Source organism: Syzygium oleosum, unplaced genomic scaffold (genome assembly GCF_021117445.2).
Source record: "Syzygium oleosum isolate NSW1041296 unplaced genomic scaffold, Sole_v2.1 Sole_v2.03, whole genome shotgun sequence".
Lineage (NCBI taxonomy): Eukaryota > Viridiplantae > Streptophyta > Magnoliopsida > Myrtales > Myrtaceae > Syzygium > Syzygium oleosum.
Genome location: NW_026607487.1, coordinates 5,169,847 through 5,175,846, shown reverse-complemented (window position 1 = coordinate 5,175,846; position 6,000 = coordinate 5,169,847).

Sequence of the window (6,000 nt, the reverse complement as noted above, 5' to 3'; positions counted from 1 at the left end):
GAATGAAAACTTTATCACCTTAGCATCCAAGTTCTGCTTGACAAAATGCCTATCTACCTCAACATGCTTAGTATGGTCATGTTGAACTGGATTGTGAGAAATTTCAATCGCAGCTTTATTATCACAAAATAGTCTTATCTCGGATTCAGGTGGGAAACCAAGTTCTGTCATCAACATTTTCAGCCATAATAGCTCGCATAGACCTTTAGCTTCCCCTTGAAATTCTGCTTCAGCACTTAACAAGGCTACAACCTTCTGCTTCTTGCTCTTCCATGTTACCAAGTTTCCTCCCACAAACGTGAAATAGCCTGACGTAGACCTCCTATCAGAGATACTACCTGCCCAATCCGCATCCGTAAATCCTTCTACCTCAAGGTGACCGTTCTTTACAAAGAACAACCCTTTTCCTGGAGCTGACTTCAAGTAGCGCAGAATCCGAACCACAGCATTCATATGTTCTTCACTCGGAGCATGCATAAATTGGCTCACAACCCCTACAGCATATGCAATATCAGGACGCGTGTGTGACAAATATATTAGTCTCCCTACTAACCTTTGGTATCTATCCTTATTGGTAGGTACCTTGTAACAGCCCGAATTTCGATGTAATTTCCGGGATCAATGAAACTGATATTATTTCGCATTTCATTTTAGTAAGTCTCACCCAGAGCTGATCACTCTCGGGATACTAACCAATAGGGTATGGCTAACTAGTAGATGGTACGTGGACCGGGGACCCTATCGCGAAAGGGATACCGATCACGAGAGACGCTGAGGAAATATTTTGGGCCAACGTGAGCCGATCTTAGGAAAGGTAAAGGATTTGGTTTGGCCAAGGCCAACGATGTACGATTGGGACGCAGGTGATTCTGCAAAACCAAAAGTGCACGTGGTCAACCAGTCCGGAACTTGAACCTAATGATTGTGACCTCTGGAACTAATGATAATTTCTCATTCTCTCAATGATCGAGACCATCACGATACGAATAGCCTTAGGTCGATACGCGTAACCTCTAAACAGCCACCCATTAGTAAGAGACTCTGAAATTGAAAGTTTAGCGGGTTTTATTCACGGAATTGGGCCCGGATTTCGGTATCGATTTTCAAAGGCTTAAGAGACTATTTTTGGGAATCTGACGTCATATTACGCTGGCCACTCACATGTGGAGTTAGTACGAGTAAAAATTGGAATTTCGGTCCGGGGGTGAAAAAATTACGATTTTGCCCCCGGGATGCCAGCGTCGCTTTTCGAGGCCAAATGAGGTTATTTTTCGTGGCCGATGCCATTTTTGGGTGGCCACGCTTACCAGGAGTCATTTTGGACAAAAACTGGAATTTCGACAAAAATTGGAAAAATAATATTATTTTATTCCCGAAACTTTGACGTGGATTTTCGAGGGCTTGCGCGATGAATTTCGCGATTCCGACGCCATATTATGTTGGCCACGCATATATGGAACGCGTATGTGCGAAAATTGGAATTTCGGTTCGGGATTGGAAAATTACGAAAATGCCCCTAGGCCATTCTTGATTAATTCCGAAAATTGGATTTAATTTTGGGATTAACCAAGGTGAGTTAAGGTTAAACCAGGTCTGGTCAACCATGGTTAGGGGCAAAAGACCATTTCACCCCTAAATTATTGGATTAGGGCAAATCCTAGCCTTTGGATCAAGGGCAAAATTGTCCATTGGCTTGATTTTTTACACATGGCACCCTAGGCCCTAGTTTTTGACTAAGATAAGCATTTTTTCTCTCTCCTCTCTCACTCCAACGACCAGACCAGCCTTCAGAAAATTTTCTCTCCATTTTTCCCCTCACTTTCTCTCATTTTCTCTCAAATTTTCACTCTCATTTTCTCTCTCGCCGGAGCACGCCGCCGACCGCCGTGCCTCGCCGTCGACCCCTTGGTCCCCCGCTTCAGCTCAGCCTCGGTTCCGTCCATTTCTCTCTCCCTTTCCCCCTCTTTTTCTCTCTTTTTCTCTCTTTTTCTCATTTTCCATTCTGTGAACAGTACCGCCGGAGCTCCGATCGCCGTTCCGTCGACACCGGTATTCGGCATGTCCATACGTCGCCGTTCGGCCCGGTCAGTACAGGTGACCGTACAATTACTTTCACGTCCGTACGGTCACTGTTCATCCAGACCCGTACGACCGTCGCCGCCGTGACCGGCGCCTCGCCGGCCACCGTTCCCAGCCGTCCGTACACTGTGTCGGTACGGGGGTACTGTTCACGCGTCCCCGTACGGAATCACTGTTCCCCCGTCCGTACACCGCGCCGCCGTCCGCCGGGAATTCCGCCGCCGGTTTCACTGTTCATCAGTGATCGGCCGCCATTCCCCGTCGTCGTGACCCTTGTTTTGGTGAGTAAAATTCCTAAACCCGGATTAGGGCGATGTTGCGTTTTTCTGGATGGTTTAGGTGTTATCGGTGCATTTTGATGGCTTAGATAATAGCAATGTGTAATTGAGGCTGGGTTGAGGATCGATTAGTAGAATTTATTATCGGAAAAATTTAGTAGATTAATGAAAATCGTTGGGGAGGATAATAGGGTTTAATGACCAATTTAGGAGTTCATCGGTGAAATTGCCGGGTATGCCCGGGTTGTCTGAATTATATTGGTGCTCGTGGTTCATTGCATTGCATAACATGGACACGCATTGCGTATGCCAAGAGTGAGGCATGTGATGAAAATTGTGCGAGAATGCGTGTCTGCCATGAGCATGTGATCACCTAAAATACCCCAAGCGTTATACGCTGGGTTCAGATAATAATGAGCTGTGTGATCACTTAAGGACCTTCGGGTCGATACCGTCCTCATGCACTTTGAAGCAGGACGATGCCCGGTACGTCCGGAAGGCGACCATCCTCATGCACTTTGAAGCAGTGCTCTGGTTCGCAAGGAGAACAGTGTTGCGCCTCATGCACTTTGAAGCAGGCTAGAGACACTGGGCCAGATCGGATGCTGCGCCTCATGCACTTTGAAGCAGGCTAGACGCTCCGGGCCGTGAAAAATTGATGACTCGAGTCGTAATAATAATTAATTGGGCAAGTGTGCCAGTGTGGGCCAGTGGGCCAAAGAAATGTGCATGACATGTCAATGACATTTGCATGCATAAACATGCATTGAATGGCATGCGAGTGTATGAGACTCGGTGTATGAGCATGTGATTGGCGTACGTGTGATAATGTGTGCCACGTATGTCCCGTGATTATTACATATTGAACTATCTAACCCGCGGGTCGAGAGAATTGTATGATTATGGTTGTGTTATGATTTTAAATGTTTGTTTCCAATGTCGGGAGATTGCATGCTAGCCTAGCCTAGGTTTAGGGGTTGAACTCACCGAGATTCGTCTCACGGTTGTGTAAACCGAAACTTTTCAGACCCCCAGCAGTAGGATGCCGAGGTCACCACCTCTTTTTGGGAATACCGCCTTTTATCCAGTAGTCGTCGAGCATGCACCCCGGTAGGGATGGAGCAGAACGGAGAAGTGGCTGTTTGGGTTATTCCCAGCTGTTGGTGTTTCCTTTTTGGTTGTCGTGAACACTGTAAAAAGAGTTTTAAAATAGTAATATAAGTATGTACATATTTTCTGCGTTGAATCTTGTTTATTGGATGGCTATCCTTGGCTCATATTGTAATTGTCTGGGTTTGTTTATTTTATACTTCCGCTTGTGCTTGATCTCTGTATGGGCGTGGGTCGGCGACGCTTCCTGGGACGTCGCAATTTATCGACCGAAGGTGGGATGCTCCCGCTTCGTAGGGTACGGGGCGTGACATACCTGATCAGGAAACTCTCCGAGTTTATGATTTTGAACTATAGAAGTGTCGGCAGGTTTACACTCCAACATTCCAACCTCAGCTAATAAATCTAACACATACTTTCGCTGAGACAAGAAAATACCTTCCTTCGACCTGGCTACTTCAATTCCCAAAAAATATTTCAAGCCTCCCAAATTTTTCATCTCAAACTCATTGGCTAACCGCCCTTGAAGGTCTGCAATTTCTTCAAGATCATCCCCTGTGATGATCATATCATCCACGTATATAATCAATGCTATCACTTTATCCTGTCTACGCTTTAAGAATAACGTATGATCAGAATTACTTTGAGTGTATCCATACCTCTTCATCGCTGAGCTAAACCGACCAAACTATACGCGCGGTGATTGCTTTAACCCATATAATGATCGCTGAAGTTTGCACACCACATTTGATTGATCAGCACACGCATACCCAGGTGGGTACCTGGGACTTCCATGTAGATTTCTTCCTCTAGATCTCCGTGAAGAAACGCGTTCTTCACATCAAATTGGTGCAAAGGCCAGTCCAGGTTCGCAGCAAGTGACATCAAAACCCGTACGGTATTCAGCTTCGCAACTAGAGAGAATGTTGCTTGGTAGTCCACACCTTAGGTCTAGGTATATCCTTTTGCTACCAGTCGTGCCTTGTACGTCTCAACTAACCCATCTGCTTTGTATTTGACAGTGAAGACCCACTTGCACCCCACTGCCTTCTTCCCCTTCGGCAACTCTACCAATCTCCAGGTCTTAATTTTCTGCAAGGCTTCCATCTCCTCTTTCATTGCTTGAACCCACTTAGGATCCCTCAAGGCTTCTTGTACTCCACTAAGAACTTGAATTGTGGAGACATTGGCCACAAACGCCTTCAAGTGTTCCGACAATCTCCTTGTCGAAACATAATTGGTGATCAGGTACTTTGACCTTCGTTCCTCCACATCTGGTGAGTACCTATTAGGAGCCTTGCCTCGATTGTGTCTGTCAGGCAATTTATAACCAACAACCTCATTAGTATCAACAAGAGAATTATGTGTGATAGGAGAGCTTACCTCAGGAGTATCCTCAGGAGAATGGTCGGGTACTAAAGAGGGGATATTTTGAGGAAGAGAGGACTGCTCTTGAGGTTGTTCTTGTGCCTCTTGTAACAAAATAGTCTGCTGGTCATCTTCATTAAGAAGTTGCTGTCGTGAGTCAGATGCATCGCTAACCCCTGCCATCAAGCCATCTTCCCACCAATTTACCCTTTCACCATGGATCTCCCCTTGAAAAGGACAATTGGTGGCAGGAAAGAAGAGTTCAGATTCAACAAATGTAACATCCATCGTCACATGAGTTTTCTTTGTGTCCGGATTGTAGCAGCGATATCCCTTCTGGTGGATTCCATAGCCAAGAAAAACACACTTGACAGCACATGGGTCGAGCTTGTTCGCTGATTTTTATGCAGATGGACGTAGGCCACACACCCAAACACCTTGGGAGGTAAAGTCAAGACTGAAAGAAGTGAGACATGGGTCGAAAGTGCCTGAAGCGGGATCTGGAATGCCAATACGCGGGCGGGCATGCGATTCATTAGATGCACGGCAGTAACCACAGCCGCATCCCAAAACCGATTCGGAACCTGCCCACCCACTAGAAGTGCCATCGCTGTCTCCAGGATATGACGGTTTTTCCATTCAACAACACCATTTTGCTGGGGTGTCTGAGTGCAAGAGGTCTCATGAATTAATCCATGGTCTTGAAAATAACCTGTGAGGTGTTGGTTAATATATTCGCCGCCATTGTCGCTGCAAAGGATACGGATTTGAGCTCCAAATTGATTCATGACCATGCGGTGAAATACACGAAAGATTGTCCCTACTTCATCTTTATGTTTCATTAAATATAACCACGTCATCCTTGTACAGTCATCCACAAAGGTTACAAACCAACAAATGCTAGACATGGTAACAATTGGTGAAGCACCGCACACATCCGAATGTATTAATGAAAAAGGAGTTTGGCTCTTATCAAAACTCAATGGAAAAGAAGCACGATGGCTCTTCGCCAAGATGCAGGTCTCACAATGAAATTCAGAATTTGATAAACTACTGAACAAATCTGGAAATAATTTCTTTAAATACCCAAAAGAAGGGTGTCCTAAGTGACGGTGCTATAACCAAATTTCGTTCTCCTTAGTAGTAGACTGATTGCGGGTGTAAT